We start from the raw sequence: 16,603 nt of genomic DNA, 5'->3' as shown, positions 1-16,603 counted from the left end.
TGAAGTTCTTCACTGAGGCCCACAGTGACGTGGGCGTGGTCAGTTCCACCACGGATTTTATAATGTTGGTGCTAAACTGGACAGCCAAGACTCTAACCCGGGAACCTCAGGGATGCCTCCTTAGCTGAGTTGCGTCCTCCCAAGTTGGGCCAGGGTGTCAGCTCAGACAATGGAGTACATGGTCAGGGGCCTCATTGCCCGCACCCTAATCTTGCTTGACCCTTCCCTGAAAACCCTACAGCTCCTGGTGACTTTTACGCTTGTGGATTCTGTGGCGGATCTTATCTAGTTATGACTCCTGCTTACGATTCAACTTCTGTCCCATCATCCCAAGACCGCACCAAGGTCTGCTTCTCCTCTGGAATTCTGTCGGTGAATGGCACTGGCAGCTCCCGGTCAACCAGAGAAGTACCTTGAGAATTACCCAGAACACCCTTTTCCCTCACACTCAGTGTCCCCTGGCTGCCCATCTCCTTACCACCTTCCTTTCCCTCCTTTCTCTTTGGCGCCACCTTAGTTCAGCCTCTTGTGGCTCTTTACCTTGATCCTGTGACCCCTTCCCTATTGGGCTGACACTCTCAGTTCACCACCGTGCTGCCTCACAGAGTTCCAATGCTCTTTGGGCCTCTCCCCTGCCTTGAGCCCTCCAGCAGCCACCCCTACATTGCAGAAGGGTCCCACTCCTCCGCTTAGCACATGAGGCCTTTGTGAGACCGCTCCGGCCACATCCCTGACCACGACCACTCTGCCTGGGGCGCCAGGCAGGTGGAACGAAGCGTTATGAACGCATCACGCCTCGCACACGCCAGCCGTCACCATGCAGGGCAAGTGCCGCCTCCTCCAGGTCGCAATCCCCAGCGCCCTCAGTATGACTCAGAGGCTTCCTTCACACCCTGCATGCACACCCTTGTGGCAGCTCCCGCCACACTCTGTCATATGTGTTTGCTTGGCTCTTTAAGCCATCCGCTTGCCTTGAGTTTCCCAAGTTACCACGGCCTATTCGTAGCCAACCCCCCATCTCTAGCCTGATGTCTGGTCCACAGAAGGGAAAACTCCCAGACGAGTTCCACCTCCAGGTGGCCCAAAAACACGAATGAAAATATGTCCAGCTTGTCCGGAATGCTCATGTCTCCGTTGTTTATTTTGTTTGTCTTTTTTTTTCCCCCTGAGGTGTCCCCCCCATGGGATGGGGGTCCCACCACCACCTCTCACAGAGTCCATAGGGCGGGACAGCCGGGAGGGCGATCCTGTGGCATAGGGTTCTGGGTTCCTTCCCCTCGAGGGTCCTCTCACTTCTCAGTTCAGAGAGTCTCTGAGTCTGTCCTTGAAGGGAATGTGTTCAGGACCTACTAAGGTCTAAGAGAACGGGGAGACCCCACTCCTTAGGAGAGAGTATAGAATGAAAGCCTCCTGCCTGGCTGTGTAGAGACCAGGCTCTGTCCGGACATATGGTTTGAAATGAATTTTTCAGCTCCCTGGGAATATATGGCTGTATCTGGAGAGGCCTCAAATGATAGTAGTCATTCTCTCAAAGAAAAGGCCTGTGGGGGTCCCTGGGTGGCTCAGTCGGTGAAGCGGCCGACTTCGGCTCAGGTCATGATCTCGCAGTTTGTGAGTTCGAGCCCCGTGTCGGGCTCTGTGCTGACAGCTCGGAGCCTGGAACCTGCTTCCAATTCTGTGTCTCCCTCCCTCTCTGCCCTGCCCCCTGCCAACTCGTGCTCCGTCTCTGTCTCTCAAGAATAAATGAACATTAAAATTTTTTTTGAAAAAGGGCTGTGTACATGGGTCACATTGTATTTCCTCGACTGTACGTGTTTTGATGTGCTCCCGGTGTTCATTGTGTTATTCTTCATACTTCAGACCTTTTTATAAACGTTAAATGCTTCTTAATAATTAGAAAGCGGAGTTCCTCCATAAACACGAGAGAGCCCTAACTAAACATGAGTCAAAGAGGAAGGAGGTATTAAAACGGGGTGTTCTTTTTGCATAATCTATAGAAAGCTCAGAGGTGTGAGGCTTTGTTTGCATAATGAAATACAAGAAGTGTGGAAGAGGTGAGATGTGTTGATTGCCAAGGGCAACAGTTAAAGGTCCATGGGGTAACAAACCAGAGGGGCACTGACGGAGCAGGGTTATGTGATATTGAAACCATAGTGTTAGAGAAAGCATAGACAGAATCGTCTGGTTAAGCCCCTTGGTTTATGGGGAACGACACCCAGACCCAGGGAGCTCTCTTAGTAGAGTCATTCCTTCGTTCCCACATTGGTCTACGGCAGGCCAAACACTGTGCTGGGCGTCAGGGAAACCAAACACAACCAAGACGGTGGTCTTACCCTCCGTGATAGTGAGAGAGATTAATAAGCAAGTCATTATCGGGTGGTAAAGTAAATGCACGGTGAAGGTCCATGCTGGCCCATGGATTAACAAAGCAGGAAGCTAGGGAGGGCGTCTCAGAGAGATGTCCCTCAGAGAGGGACAGGTAAGACTCAGCCAGGACCTGTGACCGGTGTTGAGGATCCTCTGGTGAGCAAAACAGACATAGCCCTTTCCTGCCCTCATGGCGCTTATGATTAGTTGGGAGGACAACCACCCATCAAAACTCACACACACACACACACACACACACACACACACACAAGAAAAATGGTTACAAGTGCTCCTACGGTTGTTTGTAAGAATTTGTAAAGGACGACAGATGAGCTAGGTCTCAAGCCAGCTCTTAAGAAAGAGGGAAAACTAACTAGGTGAAAGAGGGGAAGGGCATTCCAGGCAGAGTGAATAGTGTGTGCAAAGGCCCTGAGGCAGGAAGGAGTTGAACATCAGTGTGGCTAGGCAGAGTGAGGGTGAGGGCAGCCGGAGACAGAGGCAACAGCTATTTGGTGCAGGCATCATGAAGGGATTTTTTACTTCGTCCTAAGAGCAAAGGGGAGCCATTGAGAGGTCTTAAGCAGATGAAGGGACATTGTCAGATTTGTCACTTGGAGAGTGCTGGCTGCTCTGGGAAAACCCAGCTGGGGTGGGGGGTGAGCATGGGGACAGAGGGACCTCTCGGGAGGCATTGTGGTCACCCAGGCAAGAAGAGATTTTGGAAACTGAGAGTGGCAGCAGTGGGAGGATGGGGAGGAGCTGTAGGCGACAGGGAGTGGTGGCCAGGACTGGCTGGGGGGTGGGGGAGAGGGGAGGAGCAAGGGAGGAATCAGGATAATGCCCTCCGGAGGGAGGGTAATAACTTCCTTGTAGCCAAGTAAACCTTGCAGAGAGAGAAGAGAAATAGTATCAGCACCCCCTGCCTTCAGTTCTCTGTCCTTCTGCCTTTGTTGGGCCCCCGCCCCTTCCGACCTCAGCCACCGCAAAAAGGCCAGAGAAGCTGCTTTCAATTCCAAGCATAAATGCCCACAAAAATCCAATCATCAAATTTTATGGGCAGTCATCTTTCACTCTTCGGCATCGCGCCCCTCAGGGCTTCAGGGCAGGACCCTTGGCTCAGATTCCCCTTAATTCTGTGAACAAATAGAATAGCTAGAAAGAAACAAGTCCAAAGCGAAACCCAAGTATTTATGGTTTCCCTTTAAGTTTTCCAAAGTAACCGCTGTGTGAAGTCCCTGCTGGTGATGCCATCAGCTCCCCGGCACTCTGAGTAGTATTTTTTTTTTTTTTAACGTTTCTTTATTTTTGAGACAGAGAGAGACAGAGCATGAACGGGGGAGGGGCAGAGAGAGAGGGAGACACAGAACCTGAAGCAGGCTCCAGGCTCTGAGCCATCAGCCCAGAGCCCGACGCGGGGTTCGAACTCACGGACCGTGAGATCGTGACTTGAGCTGAAGTTGGATGCTTAACCGACTGAGCCACCCAGGTGCCCCAACTCCGAGGAGTCTTGAAAGTGCTTCCTGCTGTCTCTAATGGGGCAACCAAGAGTACCCACTGTTCCTCAAATTTTTCAATAACCTTTTCTTTTCATTGTTTCATTGATTGCTACATTGGTGCCCAAATTGAACGAGCTGAGGCTCAAAAAGAAGGTGTTTTCAAGAACACTGGGCATGTTCACAGACTTCACCTGTGTAGGAGTTGACCAGTCAAGTGGTAGAAAGGGCAGAGTGTGGCTGAAGTCTTGGGATCGGCCAGAACCACTGTGCTCAGGGCTCCTTCCTTCTTAGTTCTGCCTGTGTCTCAGTCTGTTTGGGCTGCAATAATGAAAGTACCTTGTAAATGACAGAAATGTATTTCTTACCGTCCAAGAGGCTGGGAGAGCCCACAGTGTGGGTATTGGCAGATGTGGTATCTGGGAGGCCCCCTCCCTGGTTCATAGACGGCATCTTCTTGCTGGGACTTCATATGGTGGAAGGGGTGAGGAACTCTCTGGAATCTTTTCATAAGGGCACTGATCTCATTCATGAGGGCTCCACCCACCTGACCTAACCACCTATGCCTATTCCTAGACCCACCAACCATGACCATAGGGGCAGCTCCCAAGGGGGCTATATTGGAATGGAGGAGGGGCAGTTTCCAGAAAGAGAATGGCCATTAACCAAGCAGATAAAATGATCTAGTGCCAGACAACTCACTGAATCAGAGAAAATATTCACAAAAGACGTATCTGATAAAAGGTTAGTATGCAAAATATACAAAGCACTATACAACCCAACCCCCAAAACACAAATAATCCGTTTAAAAAATGGGCAGAAGACACGAACAGACGTTTTTCCAAAGAAGACATACAGATGGCTAACAGACACATGAAAAGATGCTCAACGTCACTCATCACCAGGGAAATGCTCATCAAAACCACAATGAGATATCAACTCACACCTGTCAGAATGGCTAAAGTCAAAAACGCAAGAAACAACAGTTGTTGGCAGGGATGTGGAGAAAAGGGAATCTCTGTGCACTGTTGGCAGGAATGTGAACTGGTGCAGCCCCTGTGGAAGCGCCTCAAAAACTCAAAAATAAAATTATCAGCTGATCCGGCAACTCCACTACTGGGTATTCACCTGAAGACTATGAAAACACTAACTCAAAAAGATATATGCACCTCTATGGTTGCTGCAGCATTATTTACAGTAGCCGAATTATGCAAGCAACCCAAGTGTCCATTGATAGATGAATGGATGAAGATGTATATATATGCAATGGACTATTACTCAGCCATAAAAAAAGAATGGAGTCTTGCCGTTTGCAACGACATGGATGGATCTAGAGGGTATTAGTGAAGTCAGTCAGTCAAAGAAAGGCATAGCATATGATTTCACTCGTATGTGGAATTTAGCAAATAAAACAAATGGACGTTAAAAAAAAGAAGACACAAATGAAAAACCAGACTCTTAACTATAGAGAACAAACTGGTGGTTACCAGGGGGGTGGCAAGGGATTGGGTGAAATAGGTGAAGGGGACTAAGATTACACTTGCTGTGATGAGCACTGACTAATGTACAGAGTTGTTGAATTACTATATTGTACACCTGAAACTAATATAACACTATATGTTAATTATACTGGAATTAAAAAAAAAAGGTCAGTGCCTTCCATGGCCATTAACTCATATGTGCTGAGAATCACATGACTTTAGAAGTGAGGTACCTAGCTCCCTACGGTCTTGGTGCTGGGAAGGATCTTCATTTTCTTAATAAGGACCCTGTCGTGTTTGCCAGAGCAATGACCCGGGAGCACAGTCACATTCAAGGGCTGTCTGTGCCCATTTAATTTCTCATGCACAATAATTTGTGTGCTTCTGCAGAAGATTCTAGAATCCAAATCTGCCACTGCTTTGTGTCTTCGCAGGATTATTTCTTGCTATGATAGATCTCTGACAACTTATCTTTCTGGTCTTCCCCATCTTATTTCTTGCTCTTTGACATTCTCCTTAGTCCCCCGTACTCCCAAGAACTCTTTTGTCCGCCCAGCAGGAGAGCACATTTCTGACCTTCTGACCCACAGAGTCCTGGGGGCTGCTCCTTTAGAGTAGGGGTCCCTGTTCCAGTGAATGTGAGACAATTCCAGATGACAGGTGAGCAACACAAGGGCCTCTGCCCAGCAGAGATGACACAGTCACTATCCCATCCCAGGACGACAGCCTGATTTATCTGGGAGGTGGGGGCACACAACCGGGCCCCTCCCTTCAAGTCCATTTGGCTCAGGTCCCTGGGATCCCACCTCACACCCCCTCCATCTCAGCTTTCTCCTCTGCACCCCCAGCCCTCCTCCCCTTAACTCTTTCAGGTCGATCCTCATTGTGCCCAACGCCTCAGCAACCCCTTCTCTAAACCACACCCTGGTTTTGTCTCAACCTATGCTCCCTGAAGTCCCTCTTCCCCCTTGTCCTGCCCTCCTGCCCTTAGTCTCAAGGCTCTGCTCCCCCATGTCCCCCACCGATGGCACCTCAGAGTCAATCTCCACGAGACTCCCAGGGACCTGCAGCCTCCCCTCCTCCTACTTTCTTCTTTCCTCTGCTCACCCCTTGGGACCTGACTCACACCCAGCCCCCTCCTGCCTTCACCTGTCCTCCATCTCTGTGAGCAGTCCTCCCTTTGGGGCCGGATCTGTCTGGCTGCTCACATCTTTCCTTTTGGTCTCTCTGATCTGCTAGCTTTTTTTTTTTTTTTTTTAAATAAATGTATTCAAGTAATAAGAGTGAGTTGATTTAGAAAACGAGGTCATTAGCAGTGCAGGTGATTCGTGGATGCAGCAGAAATGGCGGTGGTTGCATGTGGGTAACTCACGTTTGGGAAATAGTGAGTTAGAAGAACGGGTATAATAAACTCAGATGAAAAACAGCTACCAAACTCACGCAATGACAACGGTCGTGTGTCACCTAATTTTATCTGTTGATACGGGCTCGCTCTGTCTGTGAATCAGGTAACCACAATACAAAACTACTGACACAACCTGTTTCCATCCTCCACAGCCTCTGTGGCTCATAAGCCAGGACTTAGTCTCCCCTCTGTGCCTGGACCCAGGTACCTTTAAGGAGTTTGTTACCCTCTGAATCCCAGACACTCACTCAATTTGGGAGCTCATATATCCCTCCCATCTCCATGGCTATCAAAAGAATGTTTCTGGCCAGTGTGTTGAGAGTTTGGGACATCAGAAGGAATCTATGGGGTCTTGACATTGAGTATTCCCTTTTTTCTCTTTGCCAAAGTTAGTAAGAGGTTAGGACAAAGCAGGGATGAAAGGTGGTGTGGGGGTGAGGGTAGCCATTCGCTCATTTATTTATTCAACAAACATTGTTGAGCCCTGATTACATGCCCAGCACTGCTCTAAGCACAGGAAATACAATGGTGAACTCGCTACAATTTCCTGAACCTTTGAAAGTTTACAATCCCAAGGAGAAGATAGCCAATGGATAAATAGCTAACGATATCGTGAGAGATAGCAAGATAGTGAGGTGGTGCTCAGGGAAGGCCTCACTAAGGTGACATTTGAGCGTAAGTGAGGAAACGGGCCACATGGACATGTAGAGCCAAGGGTGCCCCAGGCAAGTGCAAAGTCTCTGAGGCAGGAACATGCTTGGTATATTCAAGGTACAGCAGTTGCAGTAGGGAGACTATGGGGAGAAGAGGTCAGATAGGTAGATGAGGGCCAGATCCGATGGGGTCTGATGGGCTCTGGAGAGGGCTTGAGCTTTGGTTGAGGTAAGAAGCTCCAAGAAGGCTTTTTTTTTTTAGTTTATTTATTTATTTTAGAAAGAAAGAAAACAAGCGGGAGAGTGGCAGAGAGAGAGAGAGAGAGAGAGAGAGGGACAGAGGATCCAAACAGGCTCTGTGCTGACAGAAGAGAGCCCAACATGCGGGTCAAACCCACAAACCGCAAGATCATGACCTGAGCTGAAGTTGAACGCTTGATCGACTGAGCCACCAAGGTGCCCCGAGCTCCAAGAAGGTTAGGAGCAGAGGAGTGATGTAGTTGACTTCACTGTGAAAGGATCACCCTGAATGCCATACGGGGAGCAGACACGGGAGTGAGGGTAGAAGCAGGGGAACAGTTAGGAGACTTCGGTGGGGAAAACTTGCTAGAACTAATACGTGAACAGCAAAGTCACAGGATATAAACTCCACGTGCAGAAATCAGTTGCATTTCTATACACCAGCAATGAAGCAGCAGAAAGAGAAATCAAGGAATCGATCCCATTGACAACTGCACCAAAAACAGTAAGATACCTAGGAATAAACCTAACCAAAGTGGTAAAAGATCTGTTCTCTGAAAATTATAGAACACAAAGACCTAGAAGAACATTCCATGCTCTTGGATAGGAAGAACAAATATTGTTAAAATGTCTATACTACCCAAAAGCAATCTATGCATTTAATTCAACCCTATCAAAATACCACCAGCAGTTTTCACAGAGATAGAACAAATAATCCTAAAATTTTTTTTTTAACTTTTATTTATTTTTGAGACAGAGAGAGACAGAGCATGAACGGGGGAGGGGCAGAGAGAGAGGGAGACACAGAATCAGAAGTAGGCTCCAGGCTCTGAGCCGTCAGCCCAGAGCCCGACGCGGGGCTCGAACTCATGGACCGCGAGATCGTGACCTGAGCTGAAGTCGGACGCTCAACCGACTGAGCCATCCAGGCGCCCCAATAATCCTAAAATTTGTATGGAACCACAAAAGACCCCAAATAGCCAAAGCAATGCTGAAAAAAAAAAATGCAAAGTTGGAAGCATCACAATACCAGACTTTAAGCTATATTATAAAGCTGTAATCATTAAGGCAGTATGGTACTGGCACAAAAACAGACACGTGGGTCAATGGAATAGAATAGAAAACCCACAACTATATGGTCAACTGATCTTTGACAAAGCAGGAAAGAATATCCAATAGAAACAAGACATTCTCTTCAACAAATAGTGTCGGGGAAACTAGACACAACATGTCAGAAGAATGAAACTGGACCACTTCCTTACACCATACAAAAAAATAAATTCAAAATGGATGAAAGGCCTAAATGTGAGACAGGAAACCATCAAAATCCTAGAGGAGAACACAGGTAGCAACCTCTTTGACCTTGGCCACAGCAACTTCTTACTCAACACGTCTCTGGAGGCAAGGGAAACAAAAGCAAAAATGAACTATTGGGAGCTCATGAAGATAAAGAGCTTCTGCACAGTGAAGGAAACAATCAACAAAACTAAAAGCAGCCTATGGAATGGGAGAAGATATTTGCGAATGACCTATCTGATAAAGGGTTAGCATCCAAAATCTATAAAGAACTTATCAAACTCAACACCCCCAAAATAAATAATCCAGTTAAGAAATGGGCTGAGGACATAGACATTTTTGTAAAAAACACGTATAGATGGTTAACAGACATATGAACAGATGCTCAGCATCAGTCACCATTAGGGAAATACAAATGAAAGTCATGATGCGATCCCACCTCCCACCTGTCAGAATGGCTAAAATTCACAACATAGGAAACAACAGATGCTGGCGAGGATGTGGAGAAAGGAGAACCCTCTTGTACTGTTGGTGGGAATGCAAACTGGTGCAGCTGCTCTGGAAAACAGTGTGGAGGTTCCTCGAAAGATTAAAAATAGAACTACCCTACGACCTAGCAATAGCACTACTAGGAATTTATCCAAAGGATACAGGAGTGCTGATCCAAAGGGGCACATGTACCCCGATGTTTATAGCAGAGCTTTCAACAATAGCCAAATTATGGAAAGTGCCTAAATGTCCATCAACTGACGAATGGATAAGGAAGATGTGGTTTATACCTACAATGGAATACTACTTGGCAATGAGAAAGAATGAAATTCTGCCATTTGCAGCAACGTGGATGGAACTGGAGGGTATTATGCCAAGCAAAATAAGTCAGTCAGAGAAAGACGGATATCCTATAATTTCACTAATATGTGGAACTTGAGAAACTTAACAGAAGACCATGAGGGAAGGGGAGGGGAAAAATAGTTATGGAGAGGGAGGGCGGCAAATCATAAGAGGCTCTTAAATACAGAGAACAAACTGAGGGTTGATGGGGGGTGGGGGAGAGGGGAAAGTGGGTGACGGGCATTAAGGAGGGCACTTGTTGGGATGAGCACTGGGTATTATATGTAAGTGATGAATCACTGAATTCTGTACCTGAAACCAATTTTACCGTATGTGTTAACTAACGAGAATTTAGATAAAAACTTGAAAAAAAAAAAAAAAGGGTGGCTTCCGTGGGGGGTAAAGAAGAGGAACAGAAATGTCTACCCCAGGGTGAGAAGCATGAATGTGCTGACAGGTGGGCTGGTCAGGCCATGTTGTTCCCAACTGTGAAAGATGGGGGATCCCTCTGTGGAAATGTAACTCAGCACCAGTACTTCTGGAGGCAGGGAAGTTAGGAATTGATAGGGCCATCTCTCCAGTGCTTGGACGCCTCAAGCCGAGATACAGCCTCTCTGTATCATCTCAGAACACGCTGGGCATGTACTGTTCCTGCTACCTACAGCACACTTCCCCTTCTTCGTCTACTTGACATTGTTCACCATTCAGTCTTCAGTTGAAATACCGCTTTCTCAGGCTGGCTTCCCAGACCTCCCTCCCTCCAGGAAATAAGTCAGGTCCTCAGGGTACGCTTTCCTAGTCCTCTGTGCTTATGGCGCTGAGCACGTATCAGCACTGTCATTCATTAATTAGTACAATCAATTCTTCGGTGTCTATTTCCCCCACCAGAATGTAGGCTCTGTGCGGGCAGGGATGGGTCTGCTTTATTCATCTCTCCATCCTCAGTCTCTAGCTGTCTGCCTGACACGAGTGCTCAATATACGTTTGTTGAATGAATGAAGGAATCAACAAGTGGATGGTCAGGACAGCAGGTACCAGAGACGCGGCAGGGAGGAGAGTTGGTTCTTAAGGGGGAGATGCAAATAGGGATAGGGTTTGTGTCAACTTAGAAGTCAAAGGACTCACAAACACCTAGGGTGGAAAGCATGGGAACTCTGTCCTGGACTTGCAGACAGACCCAGCCTCGTAGACAGGCCCACACATGCAGATACACACACACACACACACACACACACACACACACCTGGGGGTCACAGCGGTAGCTCCTATTATGAAGGATAAGGATGGGTTGATAACAACATAGAATCTCGACTCAGGAAACTTACTGAAGTGGGAGCAGAAACCAGGACTAATATTCTGATGGCCAGATTTGTTCTTGAGGCAAAGGATTCAATCAACTCAATCAATGGAGTCTCAACGGAAACCAGATCAATCTTGATGGAAATCAGGACATGATCAATTTGGTTTCAGTACCTCCAGCTCCCAGCCTCCAAGTCCTCTTCCACATCCCTTCTCCCAGTCTCTAGCATTCTTATGCCCCTTCCACCCTTCTATGAATCAAAAGAAGACCTTCAGAGAAAGAGCAGGCAAAAATTCTGTCTATTGATAAGACAAAGTATTACTCTTACCAAGAGCATTTGCACTTTGGTTGGAATAGATACCTTAAGCCACAGGAACAAAGTTTAGGGTTCTTATGCCCTTGTGACTTTGTTCCGTGGACAGCCAGTTGTCTCACAAATGTTCTGATCTTTCACTCACTGCCCTTGGAAGGCACTGTGCATGGTTGTTTTAGCAGAAGAGCATTTTGTCAAAGGGACATTTTTATGTATTATTGTCGAAAACCATTAAGGTTCCAACTATTGAAAAATCACCGAGTAATGTTCCTAACGTACATCCTCATTTCATCCCTGGACCTTATCCCGTCCTCATGCCCCTCTTTTACCACTGATGACACGTTGTATCAGAGTTGTCCAATCTGAATGGCCTTTGAGTCAAACATTCTGCTTCATGCCAAGTGGGTTTACTTCTGGCAAACATGAAAATCTCCTGGCTCACTAAATTATGACAACTGATGAGAACTTCTGACTTCCAATTTAGCGCGGCATGCTATGGACCACACTCTCTACTGGGAGATGCGTTTCTTGAGTTTTGGGTACTTGCTGTGTTGACTGATGAAAGGTTTTTGCCTTGGGGGTCTATGAATGCATTTCAAGAGTCCATGAATCCCTGAAATCATATCATCCAAATTTGATGAGTATGTATATATTTCATAAAGGAAAGGGGGGTGCGGTCCGTGGTTTTAATCAGATCCTCAAAGCAGTCTGATCACCGGCTTAGATGGGTAATCTAGATAGTTCAGGTAAAAACAATCTATTTCGTTGGATGTCGCTAGCTTAGTATCTGCCCTCACTAGATACATCGTGTTCTGTTATGTTTATTTCATCACTGGGCAACCGGTTTATGTAGCACATCATCTCAAGTGGATTTCCTGACACAAATGATGCAACTTGGAGACAACCTTTGAGGACTAAACAGAGAAGTTTCTGGATTAACTTTGAGCAAAGTGAAGCACCTGTTTGGTGAGAACATCCTGCCTTCTAGAAGGCGACCCTCTATTCTCTCTCCATTTTCAGTGAGGTTCCAAGAACTGGCCCTAAAAGGAAAAATGTAGCTTCTGGTTTCCATGTTGCTGGGGACCTTACATTGGGAAGAAAACCCAGCAAAGAGCTGCCGAGCACAGGGAGTGGGGGTTGCTTCTGCTTATCTGCCTGCCTAGTGTGTCCTATTCTGTGCAGGGGAGGGAGGATTCTTCCTCTACCCTTCAAGGTCTTCCAGCTGGACTAAGAATTCAATTTACACGAGAAAGATTAACAGGAAGAAAGAACAAAGTTTTCTTATGCGCGCCCAGAGACCCAATAATGAAATTGAGACCCAAAGATGTGACCAAGGCAGGCAGTCTTTAATACATTTTAGACAAAGAGACAATACATTTGCGAAGAATTTACAGACTAAGGAAAACGGGTGTTTGGGAGCTTTGAGTAAATTCTAAGCAAAATTTGGGCTGAGGTAGCAGATTAGTAAAAAAGTAACAAGGTTTATTTCTGCAGCTTTCTGGCCTTTAAAGTACCTATCTCCGGTGATAAGGATATCTTTGTACTTCTTAGTACAGGGAGGGTATTTTTCATATGGGAGATTTATTTCCTGCTTTCAGGGGGACAGAGGAGGGTCTGAGTGTCCTTGTACTGGCTGTGTCTGAGATAGCTTCGATTCAAAGTAATCAGTGTGCACTTTGGGGCAGCCTGCCCTGGGCCCCTGAATATGGCTGAGACTAAAATCACTCCCCAGCCACACGTTTCAGATTGAGGTAACTCCTCGCTGCCTTAAAGGTCAGGAAAGCCGCTGTGCTGACACAGGCCCTTCTCCCCATGACAATCTGCCCCACATCGACTCTTGAGTCATCACATCTGGATGACTAGGCTGACAAAAACAAGGTTTCTTGGGCTGAGTTGAATTGGTGGCAAGGCAGTATGGTGGAGAAGGAAGCACTGTGCACTTGGATGCTGAGGATCTGGGTTCGAGTCTTACGAACTTGGGCGTGCTGCATTGATCCCTTTGGGTCTCGGATGAAATTAAATAACGCGAGTCAAACTGCTTCACATGGTGCGAAGGACCTAGGAGGTGCTCAGTGAAAGGGATCGTGCAGGACCCACACTGAAACAGAAGTCCTGGCCGTGGACCAGGATGTCGTCAACCCTGATCTGTACGGCAGTGTCTTCAGAGGCTTATCTATGGAGACCAGGTAGATCCCCACACCTGTAGAGATTTGCACCCCTGGTCATTCACTAATTCAACAAATGTTTCTTCACACCTATGCTCTGGGATATTGTCCAAACACATAATGAATGCCTGGCTGCCGGAGGTAGAACTCAAACTGCCTGCGTCTCTCTTAACTGGGAAGTTGGGACAGAGCCAGGACCGGAAAGGAAAGAGGCGGTTTGTCTCCACAGCTCTCTGCCTAGCCACTAGGTGGCAGCACCAACTTAGGGCTGCTGTCCCCACATTCCTGGCAGTAACTTGGGACTTCAGAAACTCCCCTACGCGCACTCCAGCTTGGTATACAGCTCCAGCTCTGGAGGCAACAAAGGCCGGTTTGAACCCCATCTCCACACTTGGCTGTGCGACCTTGAACACACCGTTTAACCTTTTTTTCTTTTCAAGATTTTGGTTTCTGGGGCGCCTGGGTGACTCAGTCGGTTAAGCGCCCGACTTTGGCTCGGGTCATGATCTCCCAGTTTGGTTCGTGAGTTCGAGCCCCGTGTCTGGCTCCGTGCTGACAGCCTGGAGCCTGCTTTGGATGCTGTGTCTCCCTCTCTCTCTCTCTGCCTCTCCCCTGCTTGTGCTCTGTCTCTCCCTCTCAAACATAGGTAAACATTACAAAAATTAAATACAAAAAACAATTTTAGTTTTAAGTAATCTCCACACCCAGTGCAGGGCTTGAACCCACAACCCTGAGGTTAAGAGGGGCATGCTCCACCCACTGAGCCAGCCAAGTGCCCCCGTTTAACCTACGTTGAGTCTGTTTCTTTATCTGTTAAGTGGGGATAACAATCGTTCCTGAAACAATAGAGTGAACAGAAAATGAGGCAAATGTTTGGTAAATGGCAGCTAATTATCACCCTTGCTCCCAAGAGATTAAAGAGCATGGTCCTCTTACTCTTTCGTGCATCACCCTTATTTTGCACCTTTTTTCCTCTTTTAAGGGTGCCCCTGATGCTTCTTTAAAGTGAGCACACAGAGGGGTGCCTGGGTGGCTCAGTCGGTTAAGCGTCCGACTTCAGCTCAGGTCACGATCTCACGGTCCGTGAGTTCGAGCCCCGCGTCGGGCTCTGGGCTGACGGCTCAGAGCCTAGAGCCTGCTTCCGATTCTGTGTCTCCCTCTCTCTCTGCCCCTCCCCCGTTCATGCTCTGTCTCTCTCTGTCTCAAAAATAAACGTTAAAAAAAAATTAAAAAAATAAATAAAGTGAGCACTCAGATAAACACTTCAGGGTGGGGAGGGGGAAAATAGGGGGAGGGTCCACAGAGTGATTTTTCTAGAACAGACCTGACTTTTCCCCTTCCTTCCCTTCTCCACCTCTTCTCTTCCTGTTCATTTTCTTTCTTCTACCTTGGGATTTTTACGTCAGGGCGGGGGACGGAGGGGATTTTTACTTGTTTAAAGTGAGAAGTCACCGCTGCTCTGTGTGAAGCCCTTGGCCAGGCAGGGACAAGTGGGGGGCAAAGGTTGAAGAGAACAGAGTTACAAATGTAGGAGAGAGTCTGCCCTCGGAGGTACTTACAGTCCTGAAGGTGCTGAACTGATACCCAGCTGGCATGCACCCAAATGTAACTAAAATGATCTTTAAGATATTAAAATATTTACGTTCCGGCTGCTCAGTGGCCTCTGCCCTAGCGCCCCTCTGTGCTGCAGTGCGGGCACGCCCTGACCCCGCTTCAGTGCCAGCTCCAGCACCCATTCTGAGTGGCCAGGACCCGGCCTGCCAGTTTGAATACCACCCCTGAGCAGGTTGACTGGGCTCCATACACAAAGGACCAGTGCGGGTGGAGAGTGCCGTCTGGAGGCTAAGCTATGACTCCCTGTGATGGTTTTCAAGTTACAGCCTGGGGAGCTTGCCAGAAGCAGCAATGGGTCACATCCAGGTCAGGCATGCCAGAGGCTGGTGCAATCCTGGCTGAATGTCCAGCTTCTGATGGAGCACAGGGCATCCCAGAACCCTCTTGGAAAACAGTCTACTCCTGCTGTCCCCTGAGATTAGGATCCAGTGCCCCCCACTTCCTGGGAAACCCTGGTATGATTCATCATCCCTGAGTTTTGGGTTTCTTAATAGAGAAGCTTACTCTGGCCGGGATGGCTTAAGCAGGAAGTGAACCTGCTGGGAGAATATTGTGTGGCTCCCAGAATCCAAAGAAACGGCTGGAGAACAAGGCTCGGAATAAGGTAGGAACTAGGACAGTTTTCCACCAGAGGAATTCTCTGGCCAGGGCTTCCTAGTTGGAGGGGAGGGCTCCCACAAGCTTTTGGGTCTTCCGTTTGCTGCGTTCAAGAGTCAAATTCCCAACCTGATAACAGCAAAATGGATTGCGTTTAGTCTAGTAACAATGTGTGATACCACTTCAATTATTTGGGTTTGCATTATTTTTGGTACTGGCTTAAAGATAATGACTTTTTACTATATAATTTTATTGTAATTGTAATGACTTTTGACCTGTACTAATCCCATCATTAAACTAGAAATGTGAGTAAACAGGGGTGCCTGGGTGGCTCAGGCAGTTAAGCGTCTGACTTGAGCTCAGGTCACGATCTCACCATTCCCGAGTTTGAGCCCCACCATCTGGCTCTATGCTGACAGCTCGGGGCCTGGAGCCTGCTTCAGATTCTGTGTCTCCCTCCCTGTCCCTGCCCCTCCCCTGCTCGTGCTCTGTCTGTCTTTCTCTCTCAAAAATAAATGTTAAAAAAATTAATAATAAAAAAAAAAGAAATGTGAGAAAATAAAAACTTTTATAAATTCCATTTTTAAAAAATGTCAAATTCCCTGGAATGAAGCTGTTTGGCCCAGCCTGGGTCACATGATTGCACCTTGGCCAGATAAGACAAAGCACCTGTCTGATAGCTCTACTCACTGAAACAGAAATCAGAGTGCTTTACCAAGAGAAGGAGACATAGATTCTGAGTGGCAAAAAAAAAAAGATCCCTCTAATCACCTGCATGCCAGTTCCAAGTGACAGTTCAGAAACACCTGTCTCTGGCCTCCAGGGGTTAGACCCAGACAGAAGTAGAC

Source organism: Acinonyx jubatus, chromosome B3 (genome assembly GCF_027475565.1).
Source record: "Acinonyx jubatus isolate Ajub_Pintada_27869175 chromosome B3, VMU_Ajub_asm_v1.0, whole genome shotgun sequence".
NCBI classification, from domain to species: domain Eukaryota; kingdom Metazoa; phylum Chordata; class Mammalia; order Carnivora; family Felidae; genus Acinonyx; species Acinonyx jubatus.
Note: the sequence above shows the minus strand (reverse complement) of the source record.